The 18,149-nt window shown below is 46.2% G+C and overlaps 5 non-coding genes and 42 pseudogenes across 5 annotated transcripts; all 47 read left to right on the top strand.

The window, feature by feature from the left end:
• The first annotated feature begins 99 nt into the window (after positions 1 to 99).
• On the top strand, positions 100 to 218 carry LOC140272980 (5S ribosomal RNA; annotated as a pseudogene).
• A 269-nt stretch (positions 219 to 487) lies between these two features.
• LOC140296657 (5S ribosomal RNA) lies at positions 488 to 606 on the top strand (annotated as a pseudogene).
• Positions 607 to 878: 272 nt separating this feature from the next.
• On the top strand, positions 879 to 997 carry LOC140308034 (5S ribosomal RNA; annotated as a pseudogene).
• Positions 998 to 1,266: 269 nt separating this feature from the next.
• LOC140283652 (5S ribosomal RNA) lies at positions 1,267 to 1,390 on the top strand (annotated as a pseudogene).
• Positions 1,391 to 1,659: 269 nt separating this feature from the next.
• LOC140284489 (5S ribosomal RNA) lies at positions 1,660 to 1,778 on the top strand (annotated as a pseudogene).
• Positions 1,779 to 2,047: 269 nt separating this feature from the next.
• Positions 2,048 to 2,156, top strand: LOC140288669 (5S ribosomal RNA; annotated as a pseudogene).
• A 272-nt stretch (positions 2,157 to 2,428) lies between these two features.
• On the top strand, positions 2,429 to 2,547 carry LOC140271517 (5S ribosomal RNA; annotated as a pseudogene).
• A 269-nt stretch (positions 2,548 to 2,816) lies between these two features.
• Positions 2,817 to 2,935, top strand: LOC140293554 (5S ribosomal RNA; annotated as a pseudogene).
• A 269-nt stretch (positions 2,936 to 3,204) lies between these two features.
• On the top strand, positions 3,205 to 3,323 carry LOC140272974 (5S ribosomal RNA; annotated as a pseudogene).
• A 269-nt stretch (positions 3,324 to 3,592) lies between these two features.
• LOC140296656 (5S ribosomal RNA) lies at positions 3,593 to 3,711 on the top strand (annotated as a pseudogene).
• Positions 3,712 to 3,983: 272 nt separating this feature from the next.
• LOC140308023 (5S ribosomal RNA) lies at positions 3,984 to 4,102 on the top strand (annotated as a pseudogene).
• A 269-nt stretch (positions 4,103 to 4,371) lies between these two features.
• LOC140283641 (5S ribosomal RNA) lies at positions 4,372 to 4,495 on the top strand (annotated as a pseudogene).
• A 269-nt stretch (positions 4,496 to 4,764) lies between these two features.
• Positions 4,765 to 4,883, top strand: LOC140284483 (5S ribosomal RNA; annotated as a pseudogene).
• A 269-nt stretch (positions 4,884 to 5,152) lies between these two features.
• Positions 5,153 to 5,271, top strand: LOC140304411 (5S ribosomal RNA; annotated as a pseudogene).
• Positions 5,272 to 5,543: 272 nt separating this feature from the next.
• On the top strand, positions 5,544 to 5,662 carry LOC140271511 (5S ribosomal RNA; annotated as a pseudogene).
• A 269-nt stretch (positions 5,663 to 5,931) lies between these two features.
• LOC140294167 (5S ribosomal RNA) lies at positions 5,932 to 6,050 on the top strand (annotated as a pseudogene).
• A 269-nt stretch (positions 6,051 to 6,319) lies between these two features.
• Positions 6,320 to 6,438, top strand: LOC140284587 (5S ribosomal RNA; annotated as a pseudogene).
• Positions 6,439 to 6,707: 269 nt separating this feature from the next.
• LOC140304690 (5S ribosomal RNA) lies at positions 6,708 to 6,826 on the top strand (annotated as a pseudogene).
• Positions 6,827 to 7,095: 269 nt separating this feature from the next.
• LOC140296650 (5S ribosomal RNA) lies at positions 7,096 to 7,214 on the top strand (annotated as a pseudogene).
• Positions 7,215 to 7,480: 266 nt separating this feature from the next.
• Positions 7,481 to 7,599, top strand: LOC140298659 (5S ribosomal RNA). The gene has a single exon (XR_011914284.1). It is a non-coding gene; the product is annotated as a 5S ribosomal RNA (ribosomal RNA).
• A 269-nt stretch (positions 7,600 to 7,868) lies between these two features.
• LOC140296845 (5S ribosomal RNA) lies at positions 7,869 to 7,987 on the top strand (annotated as a pseudogene).
• Positions 7,988 to 8,256: 269 nt separating this feature from the next.
• On the top strand, positions 8,257 to 8,375 carry LOC140295182 (5S ribosomal RNA; annotated as a pseudogene).
• Positions 8,376 to 8,641: 266 nt separating this feature from the next.
• Positions 8,642 to 8,760, top strand: LOC140272955 (5S ribosomal RNA). Its single transcript, XR_011907990.1, has one exon. It is a non-coding gene; the product is annotated as a 5S ribosomal RNA (ribosomal RNA).
• A 269-nt stretch (positions 8,761 to 9,029) lies between these two features.
• On the top strand, positions 9,030 to 9,148 carry LOC140306781 (5S ribosomal RNA; annotated as a pseudogene).
• A 269-nt stretch (positions 9,149 to 9,417) lies between these two features.
• Positions 9,418 to 9,536, top strand: LOC140288830 (5S ribosomal RNA; annotated as a pseudogene).
• Positions 9,537 to 9,805: 269 nt separating this feature from the next.
• LOC140277952 (5S ribosomal RNA) lies at positions 9,806 to 9,924 on the top strand (annotated as a pseudogene).
• Positions 9,925 to 10,196: 272 nt separating this feature from the next.
• Positions 10,197 to 10,315, top strand: LOC140277249 (5S ribosomal RNA; annotated as a pseudogene).
• A 269-nt stretch (positions 10,316 to 10,584) lies between these two features.
• Positions 10,585 to 10,703, top strand: LOC140292394 (5S ribosomal RNA; annotated as a pseudogene).
• Positions 10,704 to 10,969: 266 nt separating this feature from the next.
• LOC140298573 (5S ribosomal RNA) lies at positions 10,970 to 11,088 on the top strand. Its single transcript, XR_011914208.1, has one exon. It is a non-coding gene; the product is annotated as a 5S ribosomal RNA (ribosomal RNA).
• Positions 11,089 to 11,360: 272 nt separating this feature from the next.
• LOC140288848 (5S ribosomal RNA) lies at positions 11,361 to 11,479 on the top strand (annotated as a pseudogene).
• Positions 11,480 to 11,748: 269 nt separating this feature from the next.
• Positions 11,749 to 11,867, top strand: LOC140291501 (5S ribosomal RNA; annotated as a pseudogene).
• Positions 11,868 to 12,136: 269 nt separating this feature from the next.
• Positions 12,137 to 12,255, top strand: LOC140274464 (5S ribosomal RNA; annotated as a pseudogene).
• A 272-nt stretch (positions 12,256 to 12,527) lies between these two features.
• On the top strand, positions 12,528 to 12,646 carry LOC140293594 (5S ribosomal RNA; annotated as a pseudogene).
• A 269-nt stretch (positions 12,647 to 12,915) lies between these two features.
• LOC140296075 (5S ribosomal RNA) lies at positions 12,916 to 13,034 on the top strand (annotated as a pseudogene).
• Positions 13,035 to 13,306: 272 nt separating this feature from the next.
• LOC140292702 (5S ribosomal RNA) lies at positions 13,307 to 13,425 on the top strand (annotated as a pseudogene).
• A 269-nt stretch (positions 13,426 to 13,694) lies between these two features.
• LOC140270479 (5S ribosomal RNA) lies at positions 13,695 to 13,813 on the top strand (annotated as a pseudogene).
• Positions 13,814 to 14,079: 266 nt separating this feature from the next.
• LOC140272876 (5S ribosomal RNA) lies at positions 14,080 to 14,198 on the top strand. The gene has a single exon (XR_011907985.1). It is a non-coding gene; the product is annotated as a 5S ribosomal RNA (ribosomal RNA).
• Positions 14,199 to 14,467: 269 nt separating this feature from the next.
• Positions 14,468 to 14,586, top strand: LOC140302358 (5S ribosomal RNA; annotated as a pseudogene).
• A 269-nt stretch (positions 14,587 to 14,855) lies between these two features.
• Positions 14,856 to 14,974, top strand: LOC140292797 (5S ribosomal RNA; annotated as a pseudogene).
• A 269-nt stretch (positions 14,975 to 15,243) lies between these two features.
• LOC140294461 (5S ribosomal RNA) lies at positions 15,244 to 15,362 on the top strand (annotated as a pseudogene).
• A 269-nt stretch (positions 15,363 to 15,631) lies between these two features.
• LOC140297301 (5S ribosomal RNA) lies at positions 15,632 to 15,750 on the top strand (annotated as a pseudogene).
• A 269-nt stretch (positions 15,751 to 16,019) lies between these two features.
• Positions 16,020 to 16,138, top strand: LOC140305421 (5S ribosomal RNA; annotated as a pseudogene).
• Positions 16,139 to 16,404: 266 nt separating this feature from the next.
• Positions 16,405 to 16,523, top strand: LOC140272822 (5S ribosomal RNA). Its single transcript, XR_011907980.1, has one exon. It is a non-coding gene; the product is annotated as a 5S ribosomal RNA (ribosomal RNA).
• A 269-nt stretch (positions 16,524 to 16,792) lies between these two features.
• LOC140302351 (5S ribosomal RNA) lies at positions 16,793 to 16,911 on the top strand (annotated as a pseudogene).
• A 269-nt stretch (positions 16,912 to 17,180) lies between these two features.
• Positions 17,181 to 17,299, top strand: LOC140292796 (5S ribosomal RNA; annotated as a pseudogene).
• Positions 17,300 to 17,568: 269 nt separating this feature from the next.
• On the top strand, positions 17,569 to 17,687 carry LOC140294460 (5S ribosomal RNA; annotated as a pseudogene).
• A 269-nt stretch (positions 17,688 to 17,956) lies between these two features.
• LOC140297300 (5S ribosomal RNA) lies at positions 17,957 to 18,075 on the top strand (annotated as a pseudogene).
• Positions 18,076 to 18,149: the final 74 nt, after the last annotated feature.

The raw sequence follows: 18,149 nt of genomic DNA, 5'->3' as shown, positions 1-18,149 counted from the left end.
GCCCATAACAAGTGAGCCTTTCTCGGAAATTATCTGGTTACATAGAGGAAGTGTATGATTCCAGTACTTATATAATGCACATTTGTCACAGACATTGTTACTTTCGGCCACACCACCCTGAATATGCCCGACCTCGTCTGATCTCGGAAGCTAAGGAGGGTTGGGCCTGGTTAGTACTTCAATGGGAGACTGCTTGGGAATACCAGGTGCTGTAAGCGTTTTCTCTTCTCTCTACAACCTGCATGTCTTTTGTTGCAACGTCTGATCACCCTGTGACACATGAGGAAGTTGGTCATCTTCAGCTGCTGCTGCTTTGTTGGAAGACACGAAGTGATCTGAGAGTCTCAGTTTCAGCTGAAGAGAATAATCACGTCAGGGAAGATGATGTGCCCACTACACATCAGCCTTTCTCAGCAATTATCTGGTTACATAGAGGAACCGTATGATTCCTGTACTTATATAATGCACATTTGTCACAGACATTGTTGCTTACGGCCACACCACCCTCAATATGCCTGACCTCGTCTGATCTCGGAAGCCAAGCAGGGTTGGTTCTGGTTAGTACTTGGGTGGGAGACTGCTTGAAAATACCATTTGCTGTAAGCTTTTTCTCTTCTCTCTACAACCTGCATGTCTTTTGTTGCAACGTCTGATCACCCTGTGACACATGAGGAAGTTGATCATCTTCAGCTGCTGCTGCTGCTTTGTTGGCAGACATGAAGTGATCTGAGAGTCTCAGTTTCAGCTCCAGAGAATAATCACATCAAGGAGGAAGATGTGCCCACTAAGAGTCAGCCTTTCTCGGCAATTATCTGGTTACATAGAGGAAGTGTATGATTCCAGTACCTATATAATACACATTTGTACCAGATATTGTTGCTTACAGCCACACCACCCTGAATAAGCTCGACCTCGTCTGATCTCGGAAGCCAAGCAGGGTTGGGCCTGGTTAGTTCTTGAATGGGAGACCGCTTGCGAATACCAGGTGCTGTAAGCTTTTTCTCTTCTCTCTACAACCTGCATGTCTTTTGTTGCAATGTCTGATCACCCTGTGACACATGAGGAAGTTGGTCATCTTCAGCTTCTGCTGCTTTGTTGGCAGACACGAAGTGATCTGAGAGTCTCAGTTTCAGCTGAGGAGAATGATCACATCAAGAAGGAAGATGTGCCCACTAAGAGTCAGCCTTTCTCGGCAATTATCTGGTTACATAGAGGAAGTGTATGATTCCAGTACCTATATAATACACATTTGTCACAGAGATTGTCGCTTACGGCCACACCACCCTGAATATAATATGCCCGACCTCGTCTGATCTCGGAAGCCAAGCAGGGTTGTGCTTGGTTAGTACTTGGGTGGGAGACTGCTTGGGAATACCAGGTGCTGTAAGCTTTTTCTCTTCTCTCTACCACCTGCATGTCTTTTGTTGAAACGTCTGATCACCCTGTGACACATGACGAAGTTGGTCATCTTCAGCTGCTGCTGCTTTGTTGGCAGACACAAAGTGATCTGAGAGTCTCAGTTTCAGCTGCAGAGAATAATCACATCAGGGAAGAAGATGTGCCCACTACAAGTTAGCCTTTCTCTGCAATTATCTGGTTACATAGAGGAACTGTATTATTCCAGTACCTATATAATGCACATTTGTCACAGACATTGTTGCTTACGGCCACACCACCCTGAACATGCCCGACCTCGTCTGATCTTGGAAGCCAAGCAGGGTTGGGCCTTGTTAGTACTTGAATGGGAGACAGCTTGGGAATACCAGGTGCTGTAAGCTTTTTCTCTTCTCTCAACCACCTGCATGTCTTTTGTTGCAACGTCTGATCACCCTGTGACACATGAGGAAGTTGGTCATCTTCAGCTGCTGCTGCTTTGTTGGCAGACATGAAGTGATCTGAGAGTCTCAGTTTCAGTGCTAGAGAATGATCACATCAGAGAAGATGATTTACCCGCTACACATCAGCCTTTCTCGGCAATTATCTGGTTCTATAGAGGAACCGTATGATTCCAGTACCTATATAATGCACATTTGTCAGAGACATTGCTGCTTACGGCCACACCACCCGGAACATGCCTGATCTCGGAAGCCAAGCAGGGTTGGGCCTGGTTAGTACTTGGATGGGAGACCACTTGGGAATACCAGGTGCTGTAAGCTTCTTCTCTACTCTCTACCACCTTCATGTCTTTTGTGGCAACGTCTGATCCTCCTGTGACACATGAGGAAGTTGGTCATCTTCAGCTGCTGCTGCTTCTTTGTTGGCAGACACGAAGTGATCTGAGAGTCTCAATTTCAGCTGCAGAGAATGATCACATCAGGTAAGAAGATGTGCCCACTACAAGTCAGCCTTTCTCGGCAATTATCTGGTTACGTAGAGGAAGTGTATGATTCCAGTACCTATATAATGCACATTTGTCACATATATTGTTGCTTACGGCCACACCACCCTGAATAAGCCCGACCTCGTCTGATCTTGGAAGTCAAGCAGGTTTGGGCCTGGTTAGTACTTGGATGGGAGACTGCTTGGGAATACCAGGTGCTATAAGCTTTTTCTCTTCTCTCTACCACCTGCATGTCTTTTGTTGCAACGTCTGATCACCCTGTGACACATGAGGAAGTTGGTCATCTTCAGCTGCTGCTGCTTCGTTGGCAGACACAAAGTGATCTGAGAGTCTCAGTTTCAGCTGGAGAGAATTATCACGTCAGGGAAGAAGATGTGCCCACTACATATCAGCCTTTCTCGGCAATTATCTGGTTACATAGAAGAAGTGTATGATTCCAGTACCTATATAATGCACATTTGTCACAGCTATTGTTGCTTACGGCCGCACCACCCTGAATATGCCCGACCTCGTCTGATCTTGGAAGCCAAGGAGTTTTGGGCCTGGTTAGTACTTGGATGGAAGACCTCTTGGGAATACCAGGTGCTGTAAGCTTTTTCTCTTCTCTCTACCACCTGCATGTCTTTTGTTGCAACGTCTGATCACCCTGTGACACATGAGGAAGTTGGTCATCTTCAGCTGCTGCTGCTTTGTTGGCAGACACGAAGTGATCTGAGAGTCTCAGTTTCAGCTGCAGAGAATGATCACATCAGGGAAGAAGATGTGCCCATAACAAGTGAGCCTTTCTCGGAAATTATCTGGTTACATACAGGAAGTGTATGATTCCAGTACTTATATAATGCACATTTGTCACAGACATTGTTACTTTCGGCCACACCACCCTGAATATGCCCGACCTCGTCTGATCTCGGAAGCTAAGGAGGGTTGGGCCTGGTTAGTACTTCAATGGGAGACTGCTTGGGAATACCAGGTGCTGTAAGCGTTTTCTCTTCTCTCTACAACCTGCATGTCTTTTGTTGCAACGTCTGATCACCCTGTGACACATGAGGAAGTTGGTCATCTTCAGCTGCTGCTGCTTTGTTGGAAGACACGAAGTGATCTGAGAGTCTCAGTTTCAGCTGAAGAGAATAATCACGTCAGGGAAGATGATGTGCCCACTACACATCAGCCTTTCTCAGCAATTATCTGGTTACATAGAGGAACCGTATGATTCCTGTACTTATATAATGCACATTTGTCACAGACATTGTTGCTTACGGCCACACCACCCTCAATATGCCTGACCTCGTCTGATCTCGGAAGCCAAGCAGGGTTGGTTCTGGTTAGTACTTGGGTGGGAGACTGCTTGAAAATACCATTTGCTGTAAGCTTTTTCTCTTCTCTCTACAACCTGCATGTCTTTTGTTGCAACGTCTGATCACCCTGTGACACATGAGGAAGTTGATCATCTTCAGCTGCTGCTGCTGCTTTGTTGGCAGACATGAAGTGATCTGAGAGTCTCAGTTTCAGCTCCAGAGAATAATCACATCAAGGAGGAAGATGTGCCCACTAAGAGTCAGCCTTTCTCTGCAATTATCTGGTTACATAGAGGAAGTGTATGATTCCAGTACCTATATAATACACATTTGTACCAGATATTGTTGCTTACAGCCACACCACCCTGAATAAGCTCGACCTCGTCTGATCTCGGAAGCCAAGCAGGGTTGGGCCTGGTTAGTTCTTGAATGGGAGACCGCTTGCGAATACCAGGTGCTGTAAGCTTTTTCTCTTCTCTCTACAACCTGCATGTCTTTTGTTGCAATGTCTGATCACCCTGTGACACATGAGGAAGTTGGTCATCTTCAGCTTCTGCTGCTTTGTTGGCAGACACGAAGTGATCTGAGAGTCTCAGTTTCAGCTGAGGAGAATGATCACATCAAGAAGGAAGATGTGCCCACTAAGAGTCAGCCTTTCTCGGCAATTATCTGGTTACATAGAGGAAGTGTATGATTCCAGTACCTATATAATACACATTTGTCACAGAGATTGTCGCTTACGGCCACACCACCCTGAATATAATATGCCCGACCTCGTCTGATCTCGGAAGCCAAGCAGGGTTGTGCTTGGTTAGTACTTGGGTGGGAGACTGCTTGGGAATACCAGGTGCTGTAAGCTTTTTCTCTTCTCTCTACCACCTGCATGTCTTTTGTTGAAACGTCTGATCACCCTGTGACACATGAGGAAGTTGGTCATCTTCAGCTGCTGCTGCTTTGTTGGCAGACACAAAGTGATCTGAGAGTCTCAGTTTCAGCTGCAGAGAATAATCACATCAGGGAAGAAGATGTGCCCACTACAAGTTAGCCTTTCTCGGCAATTATCTGGTTACATAGAGGAACTGTATTATTCCAGTACCTATATAATGCACATTTGTCACAGACATTGTTGCTTACGGCCACACCACCCTGAACATGCCCGACCTCGTCTGATCTTGGAAGCCAAGCAGGGTTGGGCCTTGTTAGTACTTGAATGGGAGACAGCTTGGGAATACCAGGTGCTGTAAGCTTTTTCTCTTCTCTCAACCACCTGCATGTCTTTTGTTGCAACGTCTGATCACCCTGTGACACATGAGGAAGTTGGTCATCTTCAGCTGCTGCTGCTTTGTTGGCAGACATGAAGTGATCTGAGAGTCTCAGTTTCAGTGCTAGAGAATGATCACATCAGAGAAGATGATTTACCCGCTACACATCAGCCTTTCTCGGCAATTATCTGGTTCTATAGAGGAACCGTATGATTCCAGTACCTATATAATGCACATTTGTCAGAGACATTGCTGCTTACGGCCACACCACCCGGAACATGCCTGACCTCGTCTGATCTCGGAAGCCAAGCAGGGTTCGGCCTGGTTAGTACTTGGATGGGAGACCACTTGGGAATACCAGGTGCTGTAAGCTTCTTCTCTACTCTCTACCACCTTCATGTCTTTTGTGGCAACGTCTGATCCTCCTGTGACACATGAGGAAGTTGGTCATCTTCAGCTGCTGCTGCTTCTTTGTTGGCAGACACGAAGTGATCTGAGAGTCTCAATTTCAGCTGCAGAGAATGATCACATCAGGGAAGAAGATGTGCCCACTACAAGTCAGCCTTTCTCGGCAATTATCTGGTTACGTAGAGGAAGTGTATGATTCCAGTACCTATATAATGCACATTTGTCACATATATTGTTGCTTACGGCCACACCACCCTGAATAAGCCCGACCTCGTCTGATCTTGGAAGTCAAGCAGGTTTGGGCCTGGTTAGTACTTGGATGGGAGACTGCTTGGGAATACCAGGTGCTATAAGCTTTATCTCTTCTCTCTACCACCTGCATGTCTTTTGTTGCAACGTCTGATCACCCTGTGACACATGAAGAAGTTGGTCATCTTCAGCTGCTGCTGCTTTGTTGGCAGACACAAAGTGATCTGAGAGTCTCAGTTTCAGCTGGAGAGAATTATCACGTCAGGGAAGAAGATGTGCCCACTACATATCAGCCTTTCTCGGCAATTATCTGGTTACATAGAGGAAGTGTATGATTCCATTGCCTATATAATGCACATTTGTCACGGAGATTGTTACTTACGGCCAAACCACCCTGAATATGTCTGACCTCGTCTGATCTCGGAAGCCAAGGAGGGCTGGGCCTGGTTAGTACTTTGATGAGACACCGCTTGGGAATACCAGGTGCTGTAAGCTTTTTCTCTTCTCTCTACCACCTACATGTCTTTTGTTGCAACGTCTGATCGCCCTGTGACACATGAGGAAGTTGGTCATCTTCAGCTGCTGCTGCTTTGTTAGCAGACACGAAGTGATCTGAGAGTTTCAGTTTCAGCTGCAGAGAATAATCACATCAAGGAAGAAGATGTGCCCACAACAAGTTAGCCTTTCTCTGCAATTATCTGGTTACATAGAGGAACTGTATTATTCCAGTACCTATATAATGCACATTTTTCACAGACATTGTTACTTACGGCCACACCACCCTGAATATGCCCGACCTCGACTGATATCGGAACCCAAGCAGGGTTGGGCCTGGTTAGTACTTGAATGGGAGACCCCTTGGGAATGCCAGGTGCTGTAAGCTTTTTCTCTTCTCTCTACCACCTGCATGTATTTTGTTGAGAGGTCTGATCGCCCTGTGACACATGAGGAAGTTGGTCATCTTCAGCTGCTGCTGCTTTGTTGGCAGACACGAAGTGATCTGAGAGTCTCATTTTCAGCTGGAGAGAATAATCACGTCAGGGAAGAAGATGTGCCCACTATTTATCAGCCTTTCTCTGCAATTATCTGGTTATATAGAGGAAACGTATGATTCCAGTACCTATACAATTTACATTTGTCACAGACATTGTTGCTTACGGCCACACCACCCTGAATATGCCCGACCTCGTCTGATCTCGGAAGCCAAGCAGGGTTGTGCCTGGTTAGTACTTGGATGGGAGACCGCTTGGGATTATCAGGTGCTGTAAGCTTTTTCTCTTCTCTCAACCACCTGCATGTCTTTTGTTGCAACGTCTGATCACCCTGTGACACATGAGGAAGTTGGTCATCTTCATTTTCTGCTGCTTTGTTGGCAGACACGAAGTGATCTTAGAGTCTCATTTTCAGCTGGAGAAAATTATCACGTCAGGGAACAAGATGTGCCCACTACATATCAGCCTTTCTTGGCAATTATCTGGTTGCATAGAGGAACTGTATGATTCCAGTACCTATATAATGCACATTTGTCACAGACATTGTTACTTACGGCCACACCACCCTGAATATGCCCAACCTCGTCTGATCTCAGAACCCAAGCAGGGTTGGGCCTGGTTTGTACTTGAATGGGAGACTGCTTGGGAATACCACGTGCTGTAAGCTTTTTCTCTTCTCTCTACCACCTGCATGTCTTTTGTTGCAATGTCTGATCGCCCTGTGACACATGAGGAAGTTGGTCATCTTCAGCTGCTGCTGCTTTGTTGGCAGACACGAAGTGATATGAGAGTCTCAGTTTCAGCTGGAGAGAATAATCACGTCAGGGAAGATGTTTCCACTACTTATCAGCCTTTCTTGGCAATTATCTGGTTGCATAGAGGAACCGTATGATTCCAGTACCTATACAGTTTATATTTGTCACAGACATTGTTGCTTACGGCCACACCACCCTGAATATGCCCGACCTCGTCTGATCTTGGAAGCCATGCAGGGTTGGGCCTGGTTAGTACTTGGATGGGAGACCGCTTGGGAATACCAGGTGCTGTAAGCTTTTTCTCTTCTCTCTACCACCTGCATGTCTTTTGTTGAAACGTCTGATCACCCTGTGACACATGAGGAAGTTGGTCATCTTCAGCTGCTGCTGCTTTGTTGGCAGACACGAAGTGATCTGAGAGTCTCAGTTTCAGCTGAAGAGAATAATCACATCAGGGAAGAAGATGTGCCCACTACAAGTTAGCCTTTCTTGGCAATTATCTGGTTGCATAGAGGAACCGTATGATTCCAGTACCTATATAATGCACATTTGTCACAGACATTGTTACTTTCAGCCACACCACCCTGAATATGCCCGACCTAGTATGATCTCAGAACCCAAGCAGGTTTGGGCCTGGTTAGTACTTGAATGGGAGACCGCTTGGGAATATCAGGTGCTGTAAATTTTTTCTCTTCTCTCTACCACCTGCATGTCTTTTGTTGCAATGTCTGATCATCCTGTGACACATGAGGAAGTTGGTCATCTTCAGCTGCTGCTGCTTTGTTGGCAGACACGAAGTGATCTGAGAGTCTCAGTTTCAGCTGCGGAGAATAATCACATCAGGGAAGAAGATGTGCCCACTACAAGTTAGCCTTTCTTGGCAATTATCTGGTTGCATAGAGGAACCGTATGATTCCAGTACCTATATAATGTACATTTGTCACAGACATTGTTACTTACGGCCACACCACCCTGAATATGCCCGACCTCGTCTGATCTCAGATCCCAAGCAGGGTTGGGCCTTGTTAGTACTTGAATGGGAGACTGCTTGGGAATACCAGGTGCTGTAAATTTTTTCTCTTCTCTCTACCACCTGCATGTCTTTTGTTGCAATGTCTGATCGCCCTGTGACACATGAGGAAGTTGGTCATCTTCAGCTGCTGCTGCTTTGTTGGCAGACACGAAGTGATATGAGAGTCTCAGTTTCAGCTGGAGAGAATAATCACGTCAGGGAAGATGTTTCCACTACTTATCAGCCTTTCTTGGCAATTATCTGGTTGCATAGAGGAACCGTATGATTCCAGTACCTATACAGTTTATATTTGTCACAGACATTGTTGCTTACGGCCACACCACCCTGAATATGCCCGACCTCGTCTGATCTTGGAAGCCAAGCAGGGTTGGGCCTGGTTAGTACTTGGATGGGAGACCGCTTGGGAATACCAGGTGCTGTAAGCTTTTTCTCTTCTCTCAACCACCTGCATGTCTTTTGTTGCAACGTCTGATCACCCTGTGACACATGAGGAAGTTGGTCATCTTCAGCTGCTGCTGCTTTGTTGGCAGACACAAAGTGATCTGAGAGTCTCAGTTTCAGCTGCAGAGAATAATCACGTCAGGGAAGAAGATGTGCCCAGTACACATCAGCCTTTCTCGGAAATTAACTGGTTGCATAGAGGAACCGTATGATTCCAGTACCTATATAATGCACATTTGTCAGAGACATTGTTGCTTACGGCCACACCACCCTGAACATGCCCGACCTCGTCTGATCTCGGAAGCCAAGGAGGGTTGGGCCTGGTTAGTACTTGGATGGAAGACCTCTTGGGAATACCAGGTGCTTTAAGCTTTTTCTCTTCTCTCTACCACCTGCATGTCTTTTGTTGCAACGTCTGATCACCCTGTGACACATGAGGAAGGTGGTCATCTTCAGCTGCTGCTGCTTTGTTGGCAGACACGAAGTGATCTGAGAGTCTCATTTTCAGCTGGAGAAAATTATCACGTCAGGGAACAAGATGTGCCCACTACATATCAGCCTTTCTCGGCAATTATCTTGTTACATAGAGGAACCATATGATTCCATTGCCTATATAATGCACATTTGTCACAGAGATTGTTGCTTACGGCCAAACCACCCTGAATATGTCTGACCTCGTCTGCTCTCAGAAGCCAAGTAGGGTTGGGCCTGGTTAGTACTTGGATGAGAGACCGCTTGGGAATACCAGATGCTGTAAGCTTTTTCTCTTCTCTCTACCACCTGCATGTCTTTTGTTGCAACGTCTGATCACCCTGTGACACATGAGGAAGTTGGTCATCTTCAGCTGCTGCTGCTTTGTTGGCAGACACAAAGTGATCTGAGAGTCTCAGTTTCAGCTGCAGAGAATAATCACGTCAGGGAAGAAGATGTGCCCAGTACACATCAGCCTTTCTCGGAAATTAACTGGTTGCATAGAGGAACCGTATGATTCCAGTACCTATATAATGCACATTTGTCAGAGACATTGTTGCTTACGGCCACACCACCCCGAACATGCCCGACCTCGTCTGATCTCGGAAGCCAAGGAGGGTTGGGCCTGGTTAGTACTTGGATGGAAGACCTCTTGGGAATACCAGGTGCTTTAAGCTTTTTCTCTTCTCTCTACCACCTGCATGTCTTTTGTTGCAACGTCTGATCACCCTATGACACATGAGGAAGTTGGTCATCTTCAGCAGCTGCTGCTGCTTTGTTGGCAGACACGAAGTGATCTGAGAGTCTCAGTTTCAGCTGCAGAGAATGATCACATCAGGGAAGAAGATGTGCCCATAACAAGTGAGCCTTTCTCGGAAATTATCTGGTTACATAGAGGAAGTGTATGATTCCAGTACTTATATAATGCACATTTGTCACTGAAATTGTTCCTTACGGCCACACCACCCTGAATATGCCCGACCTCGTCTGATCTCGGAAGCCAAGGAGGGTTGGGCCTGGTTAGTACTTCAATGGGAGACTGCTTGGGAATACCAGGTGCTGTAAGCGTTTTCTCTTCTCTCTACAACCTGCATGTCTTTTGTTGCAACGTCTGATCACCCTGTGACACATGAGGAAGTTGGTCATCTTCAGCTGCTGCTGCTTTGTTGGCAGACACAAAGTGATATGAGAGTCTCAGTTTCAGCTGCAGAGAATAATCACATCAGGGAAGAAGATGTGCCCACTACAAGTTAGCCTTTCTTGGCAATTATCTGGTTGCATAGAGGAACCGTATGATTCCAGTACCTATATAATGCACATTTGTCACAGACATTGTTACTTACGGCCACACCACCCTGAATATGCCCGACCTCGTCTGATCTCAGAACCCAAGCAGGGTTGGGCCTTGTTAGTACTTGAATGGGAGACTGCTTGGGAATACCAGGTGCTGTAAATTTTTTCTCTTCTCTCTACCACCTGCATGTCTTTTGTTGCAATGTCTGATCGCCCTGTGACACATGAGGAAGTTGGTCATCTTCAGCTGCTGCTGCTTTGTTGGCAGACACGAAGTGATATGAGAGTCTCAGTTTCAGCTGGAGAGAATAATCACGTCAGGGAAGATGTTTCCACTACTTATCAGCCTTTCTTGGCAATTATCTGGTTGCATAGAGGAACCGTATGATTCCAGTACCTATACAGTTTATATTTGTCACAGACATTGTTGCTTACGGCCACACCACTCTGAATATGCCCGACCTCGTCTGATCTTGGAAGCCAAGCTGGGTTGGGCCTGGTTAGTACTTGGATGGGAGACCGCTTGGGAATACCAGGTGCTGTAAGCTTTTTCTCTTCTCTCAACCACCTGCATGTCTTTTGTTGCAACGTCTGATCACCCTGTGACACATGAGGAAGTTGGTCATCTTCAGCAGCTGCTGCTGCTTTGTTGGCAGACACGAAGTGATCTTAGAGTCTCATTTTCAGCTGGAGAAAATTATCACGTCAGGGAACAAGATGTGCCCACTACATATCAGCCTTTCTCGGCAATTATCTTGTTACATAGAGGAACCATATGATTCCATTGCCTATATAATGCACATTTGTCACAGAGATTGTTGCTTACGGCCAAACCACCCTGAATATGTCTGACCTCGTCTGCTCTCAGAAGCCAAGGAGGGTTGGGCCTGGTTAGTACTTGGATGGAAGACCTCTTGGGAATACCAGGTGCTTTAAGCTTTTTCTCTTCTCTCTACCACCTGCATGTCTTTTGTTGCAACGTCTGATCACCCTGTGACACATGAGGAAGGTGGTCATCTTCAGCTGCTGCTGCTTTGTTGGCAGACACGAAGTGATCTGAGAGTCTCATTTTCAGCTGGAGAAAATTATCACGTCAGGGAACAAGATGTGCCCACTACATATCAGCCTTTCTCGGCAATTATCTTGTTACATAGAGGAACCATATGATTCCATTGCCTATATAATGCACATTTGTCACAGAGATTGTTGCTTACGGCCAAACCACCCTGAATATGTCTGACCTCGTCTGCTCTCAGAAGCCAAGGAGGGTTGGGCCTGGTTAGTACTTGGATGAGAGACCGCTTGGGAATACCAGATGCTGTAAGCTTTTTCTCTTCTCTCTACCACCTGCATGTCTTTTGTTGCAACGTCTGATCACCCTGTGACACATGAGGAAGTTGGTCATCTTCAGCTGCTGCTGCTTTGTTGGCAGACACAAAGTGATCTGAGAGTCTCAGTTTCAGCTGCAGAGAATAATCACGTCAGGGAAGAAGATGTGCCCAGTACACATCAGCCTTTCTCGGAAATTAACTGGTTGCATAGAGGAACCGTATGATTCCAGTACCTATATAATGCACATTTGTCAGAGACATTGTTGCTTACGGCCACACCACCCTGAACATGCCCGACCTCGTCTGATCTCGGAAGCCAAGGAGGGTTGGGCCTGGTTAGTACTTGGATGGAAGCCCTCTTGGGAATACCAGGTGCTTTAAGCTTTTTCTCTTCTCTCTACCACCTGCATGTCTTTTGTTGCAACGTCTGATCACCCTATGACACATGAGGAAGTTGGTCATCTTCAGCAGCTGCTGCTGCTTTGTTGGCAGACACGAAGTGATCTGAGAGTCTCAGTTTCAGCTGCAGAGAATGATCACATCAGGGAAGAAGATGTGCCCATAACAAGTGAGCCTTTCTCGGAAATTATCTGGTTACATAGAGGAAGTGTATGATTCCAGTACTTATATAATGCACATTTGTCACAGAAATTGTTCCTTACGGCCACACCACCCTGAATATGCCCGACCTCGTCTGATCTCGGAAGCCAAGGAGGGTTGGGCCTGGTTAGTACTTCAATGCGAGACTGCTTGGGAATACCAGGTGCTGTAAGCGTTTTCTCTTCTCTCTACAACCTGCATGTCTTTTGTTGCAACGTCTGATCACCCTGTGACACATGAGGAAGTTGGTCATCTTCAGCTGCTGCTGCTTTGTTTGAAGACACGAAGTGATCTGAGAGTCTCAGTTTCAGCTGAAGAGAATAATCACGTCAGGGAAGAAGATGTGCCCACTACACATCAGCCTTTCTCAGCAATTATCTGGTTACATAGAGGAACCGTATGATTCCTGTACTTATATAATGCACATTTGTCACAGACATTGTTGCTTACGGCCACACCACCCTCAATATGCCTGACCTTGTCTGATCTCGGAAGCCAAGCAGGGTTGGGCCTGGTTAGTACTTGGGTGGGAGACCGCTTGAAAATACCATTTGCTGTAAGCTTTTTCTCTTCTCTCTACAACCTGCATGTCTTTTGTTGCAACATCTGATCACCCTGTGACACATGAGGAAGTTGGTCATCTTCAGCTGCTGCTGCTGCTTTGTTGGCAGACATGAAGTGATCTGAGAGTCTCAGTTTCAGCTCCAGAGAATAATCACATCAAGGTGGAAGATGTGCCCACTAAGAGTCAGCCTTTCTCGGCAATTATCTGGTTACATAGAGGAAGTGTATGATTCCAGTACCTATATAATACACATTTGTACCAGATATTGTTGCTTACCGCCACACCACCCTGAATAAGCTCGACCTCGTCTGATCTCGGAAGCCAAGGAGGGTTGGGCCTGGTTAGTACTTGGATGGAAGACCTCTTGGGAATACCAGGTGCTGTAAATTTTTTCTCTTCTCTCTACCACCTGCATGTCTTTTGTTGCAACGTCTGATCACCCTGTGACACATGAGGAAGTTGGTCATCTTCAGCTGCTGCTGCTTTGTTGGCAGACATGAAGTGATCTGAGAGTCTCAGTTTCAGTTGCAGAGAATGATCACATCAGAGAAGATGATTTACCCGCTACACATCAGCCTTTCTCGGCAATTATCTGGTTACATAGAGGAACCGTATGATTCCAGTACCTATATAATGCACATTTGTCAGAGACATTGCTGCTTACGGCCACACCACCCGGAACATGCCTGACCTCGCCTGATCTCGGAAGCCAAGCAGGGTTGGGCCTGGTTAGTACTTGGATGAGAGACCGCTTGGGAATACCAGGTGCTGTAAGCTTTTTCTCTTCTCTCTACCACCTGCATGTCTTTTGTTGCAACGTCTGATCACCCTGTGACACATGAGGAAGTTGGTCATCTTCAGCTGCTGCTGCTTTGTTGGCAGACACGAAGTGATATGAGAGTCTCAGTTTCAGCTGGAGAGAATAATCACGTCAGAGAAGATGTTTCCACTACTTATCAGCCTTTCTTGGCAATTATCTGGTTGCATAGAGGAACCGTATGATTCCAGTACCTATACAGTTTATATTTGTCACAGACATTGTTGCTTACGGCCACACCACCCTGAATATGCCCGACCTCGTCTGATCTTGGAAGCCAAGCAGGGTTGGGCCTGGTTAGTACTTGGATGGGAGACCGCTTGGGAATACCAGGTGCTGTAAGCTTTTTCTCTTCTCTCAACCACCTGCATGTCTTTTGTTGCAACGTCTGATCACCCTGTGACACATGAGGAAGTTGGTCATCTTCAGCTGCTGCTGCTTTGTTGGCAGACACGAAGTGATCTTAGAGTCTCATTTTCAGCTGGAGAAAATTATCACGTCAGGTAACAAGATGTGCCCACTACATATCAGCCTTTCTCGGCAATTATCTTGTTACATAGAGGAACCATATGATTCCATTGCCTATATAATGCACATTTGTCACAGAGATTGTTGCTTACGGCCACACCACCCTGAATATTCCCGACCTCATCTGATCTCGGAAGCCAAGCAGGTTTGGACCTGGTTAGTACTTGGATGGTAGACTGTCTGGGAATACCAGGTGCTGTAAGCTTTTTCTCTTCTCTGTACCACCTGCATGTCTTTTGTTGAAACGTCTGATCACCCTGTGACACATGAGGAAGTTGGTCATCTTCAGCTGCTGCTGTTTTGTTGGCAGACACAAAGTGATCTGAGAGTCTCAGTTTCAGCTGCAGAGAATAATCACATCAGGGAAGAAGATGTGCCCACTACAAGTTAGCCTTTCTCGGCAATTATCTGGTTACATAGAGGAACTGTATTATTCCAGTACCTATATAATGCACATTTGTCACAGACATTGTTGCTTACGGACACACCACCCTGAACATGCCCGACCTCGTCTGATCTTGGAAGCCAAGCAGGGTTGGGCCTTGTTAGTACTTGAATGGGAGACAGCTTGGGAATACCAGGTGCTGTAAGCTTTTTCTCTTCTCTCAACCACCTGCATGTCTTTTGTTGCAACGTCTGATCACCCTGTGACACATGAGGAAGTTGGTCATCTTCAGCTGCTGCTGCTTTGTTGGCAGACACAAAGTGATCTTAGAGTCTCATTTTCAGCTGGAGAAAATTATCACGTCAGGGAACAAGATGTGCCCACTACATATCAGCCTTTCTCGGCAATTATCTTGTTACATAGAAGAACCATATGATTCCATTGCCTATATAATGCACATTTGTCACAGAGATTGTTGCTTACGGCCAAACCACCCTGAATATGTCTGACCTCGTCTGCTCACAGAAGCCAAGGAGGGTTGGGCCTGGTTAGTACTTGCATGAGAGACCGCTTGGGAATACCAGGTGCTGTAAGCTTCTTCTCTTCTCTCTACCACCTGCATGTCTTTTGTTGCAACGTCTGATCACCCTGTGACACATGAGGAAGTTGGTCATCTTCAGCTGCTGCTGCTTTGTTGGCAGACACAAAGTGATCTGAGAGTCTCATTTTCAGCTGGAGAGAATTATCACGTCAGGGAAGAAGATGTGCCCACTACATATCAGCCTTTCTCGGCAATTATCTGGTTACATAGAGGAAGTGTATGATTCCATTGCCTATATAATGCACATTTGTCACAGAGATTGTTACTTACGGACAAACCACCCTGAATATGTCTGACCTTGTCTGATCTCGGAAGTCAAGGAGGGCTGGTTCTGGTTAGTACTTTGATGGGACACCGCTTGGGAATACCAGGTGCTGTAAGCTTTTTCTCTTCTCTCTACCACCTACATGTCTTTTGTTGCAATGTCTGATCGCCCTGTGACACATGAGGAAGTTGGTCATCTTCAGCTGCTGCTGCTTTGTTAGCAGACACGAAGTGATCTGAGAGTCTCAGTTTCAGCTGCAGAGAATAATCACATCAAGGAAGAAGATGTGCCCACAACAAGTTAGCCTTTCTCTGCAATTATCTGGTTACATAGAGGAACTGTATTATTCCAGTACCTATATAATGCACATTTTTCACAGACATTGTTACTTACGGCCACACCACCCTGAATATGCCCGACCTCGACTGATCTCGGAACCCAAGCAGGGTTGGGCCTGGTTAGTACTTGGATGGGAGACTGCTTGGGAATACCAGGTGCTGTAAGCTTTTTCTCTTCTCTCTACCACCTGCATGTCTTTTGTTGCAACGTCTGATCACCCTGTGACACATGAGGAAGTTGGTCATCTTCAGCTGCTGCTGCTTTGTTGGCAGACACGAAGTGATATGAGAGTCTCAGTTTCAGCTGGAGAGAATAATCACGTCAGAGAAGATGTTTCCACTACTTATCAGCCTTTCTTGGCAATTATCTGGTTGCATAGAGGAACCGTATGATTCCAGTACCTATACAGTTTATATTTGTCACAGACATTGTTGCTTACGGCCACACCACCCTGAATATGCCCGACCTCGTCTGATCTTGGAAGCCAAGCAGGGTTGGGCCTGGTTAGTACTTGGATGGGAGACCGCTTGGGAATACCAGGTGCTGTAAGCTTTTTCTCTTCTCTCAACCACCTGCATGTCTTTTGTTGCAACGTCTGATCACCCTGTGACACATGAGGAAGTTGGTCATCTTCAGCTGCTGCTGCTTTGTTGGCAGACACGAAGTGATCTTAGAGTCTCATTTTCAGCTGGAGAAAATTATCACGTCAGGTAACAAGATGTGCCCACTACATATCAGCCTTTCTCGGCAATTATCTTGTTACATAGAGGAACCATATGATTCCATTGCCTATATAATGCACATTTGTCACAGAGATTGTTGCTTACGGCCACACCACCCTGAATATTCCCGACCTCATCTGATCTCGGAAGCCAAGCAGGTTTGGACCTGGTTAGTACTTGGATGGTAGACTGTCTGGGAATACCAGGTGCTGTAAGCTTTTTCTCTTCTCTGTACCACCTGCATGTCTTTTGTTGAAACGTCTGATCACCCTGTGACACATGAGGAAGTTGGTCATCTTCAGCTGCTGCTGTTTTGTTGGCAGACACAAAGTGATCTGAGAGTCTCAGTTTCAGCTGCAGAGAATAATCACATCAGGGAAGAAGATGTGCCCACTACAAGTTAGCCTTTCTCGGCAATTATCTGGTTACATAGAGGAACTGTATTATTCCAGTACCTATATAATGCACATTTGTCACAGACATTGTTGCTTACGGACACACCACCCTGAACATGCCCGACCTCGTCTGATCTTGGAAGCCAAGCAGGGTTGGGCCTTGTTAGTACTTGAATGGGAGACAGCTTGGGAATACCAGGTGCTGTAAGCTTTTTCTCTTCTCTCAACCACCTGCATGTCTTTTGTTGCAACGTCTGATCACCCTGTGACACATGAGGAAGTTGGTCATCTTCAGCTGCTGCTGCTTTGTTGGCAGACACAAAGTGATCTTAGAGTCTCATTTTCAGCTGGAGAAAATTATCACGTCAGGGAACAAGATGTGCCCACTACATATCAGCCTTTCTCGGCAATTATCTTGTTACATAGAAGAACCATATGATTCCATTGCCTATATAATGCACATTTGTCACAGAGATTGTTGCTTACGGCCAAACCACCCTGAATATGTCTGACCTCGTCTGCTCACAGAAGCCAAGGAGGGTTGGGCCTGGTTAGTACTTGCATGAGAGACCGCTTGGGAATACCAGGTGCTGTAAGCTTCTTCTCTTCTCTCTACCACCTGCATGTCTTTTGTTGCAACGTCTGATCACCCTGTGACACATGAGGAAGTTGGTCATCTTCAGCTGCTGCTGCTTTGTTGGCAGACACAAAGTGATCTGAGAGTCTCATTTTCAGCTGGAGAGAATTATCACGTCAGGGAAGAAGATGTGCCCACTACATATCAGCCTTTCTCGGCAATTATCTGGTTACATAGAGGAAGTGTATGATTCCATTGCCTATATAATGCACATTTGTCACAGAGATTGTTACTTACGGACAAACCACCCTGAATATGTCTGACCTTGTCTGATCTCGGAAGTCAAGGAGGGCTGGTTCTGGTTAGTACTTTGATGGGACACCGCTTGGGAATACCAGGTGCTGTAAGCTTTTTCTCTTCTCTCTACCACCTACATGTCTTTTGTTGTAATGTCTGATCGCCCTGTGACACATGAGGAAGTTGG

Source organism: Leuresthes tenuis, unplaced genomic scaffold (assembly GCF_036924035.1).
Source record: "Leuresthes tenuis unplaced genomic scaffold, fLeuTen1.0.hap1 SCAF_1, whole genome shotgun sequence".
NCBI classification, from domain to species: Eukaryota; Metazoa; Chordata; class Actinopteri; order Atheriniformes; family Atherinopsidae; genus Leuresthes; species Leuresthes tenuis.
The sequence above is the reverse complement of the archived record's forward strand: the minus strand, read 5'-3'. Positions and strand labels throughout refer to the sequence as shown.